Below are 1,343 nucleotides of genomic sequence, written 5' to 3'. Positions count from 1 at the left end.
ACCTAATTTGGTTATTTTACTTGTTGTAGATTTTCGTGAGTTGGAACAAAAAAAGAAGTCATAGTAAGCTGAATTTTCTACTGCATAATTATATTCACTGCTGCAGAATTGAGCTTACTGCTGCAAAATTTTGTGTATGAACCCACCTACGGGTTTGGAATTTATTTTGGATCCTAAAATAGAGAAAACATTTAGACGAAGGTTGAAGAAGAAAAAGAAAATGGCAGAACAGAATATACAACAAATGGCCCAACTGAATCGAGAGTTTGAAAATCCAGTGATGATGGCTAATCAAGAGAGAATTACTGCCAATGCCATTTATTTAGCAGGTGACAGAGAAAGAGCGATCCGAGCATATGCACACCCAGCTGTGGAAGAGCTAAATTTGTGCATTATTAGACCCGAAATGCAAGCAACCACGTTTGAGCTAAAGCCCGTGATGTTTCAAATGTTGCAAACCATTGGGCAATTTAATGGACTACCGTCGGAAGATCCCCACCTACAACTAAAGTCATTTTTTTAGAGTTAGTGACTCATTTCGATTTCAAGGAGTGGATAAAGACGTGATTAGATTGAGTTTATTTCCTTATTCTTTGAGGGATGGTGCAAAATCATGGTTGAATACCTTAGCATCGGGAACAATTGATTCGTGGAATAGTTTAGTAGAGAAATTTTTTATCAAGTATTTCCCACCCACTAGAAACGCACGGTTCAGAAATGAGATTGTTGCTTTTCAACAGTTTGAAGATGAGACACTAAGTGAAGCTTGGGAAAGATTCAAGGAGATGCTTAGAAAGTGTCCTCACCCTGGACTACCTCATTGTATACAAATGGAGACTTTCTACAATGGATTAAATATTGCTATTAAACAAGTAGTTGATGCTTCCACCAATGGAGTTATTTTGTCAAAGACATGCAATGAAGCATATGAGATTTTAGAGAGAATAGCATCTAACAATTGTCAATGGGCCGATGTGAGAAGCAACCCAGGAAAGAAGAGTCGAGGAGTACTTGAAGTTGATGTTTTGTCCTCTATCAATGCTCAACTAGCTTCGGTGACTAATATTTTACAAAATCTAGCGTTGGGACAAGGCTCAATGACCAAAGCACCAGCCCATACAGTTGTTATGATAACCCAAACAGCAACTGAATCTTGCGTATATTGTGGAGAGGAACACACTTTTGATCAATGTCCAAGCAATTCGACCTCAATTTTCTATGTAGGGAATCAAGCTAGTCAAGGCAACCCGAAAAATAACCCCTTCTCAAATACTTATAATCCGGGGTGGAGAAATCATTCAAATTTCTCATGTAAGGGACAAGGCTCGTACAAGGTAATATAT

General features: G+C 38.2%; 1 non-coding gene across 1 annotated transcript; it reads right to left on the bottom strand.

Annotated features, from left to right (window-relative positions):
* Positions 1–708: 708 nt before the first annotated feature.
* LOC111490567 lies at positions 709–814 on the bottom strand. The gene has a single exon (XR_002719601.1). It is a non-coding gene; the product is annotated as a Plant small nucleolar RNA R71 (small nucleolar RNA).
* Between the last annotated feature and the right edge of the window lie 529 nt (positions 815–1,343).

The sequence above is a fragment of the Cucurbita maxima genome, unplaced genomic scaffold (genome assembly GCF_002738345.1).
Source record: "Cucurbita maxima cultivar Rimu unplaced genomic scaffold, Cmax_1.0 Cma_Scf00015, whole genome shotgun sequence".
Classification (NCBI taxonomy): domain Eukaryota; kingdom Viridiplantae; phylum Streptophyta; class Magnoliopsida; order Cucurbitales; family Cucurbitaceae; genus Cucurbita; species Cucurbita maxima.
Note: the sequence above shows the minus strand (reverse complement) of the source record. Positions and strands in the feature narration are given on the sequence as shown.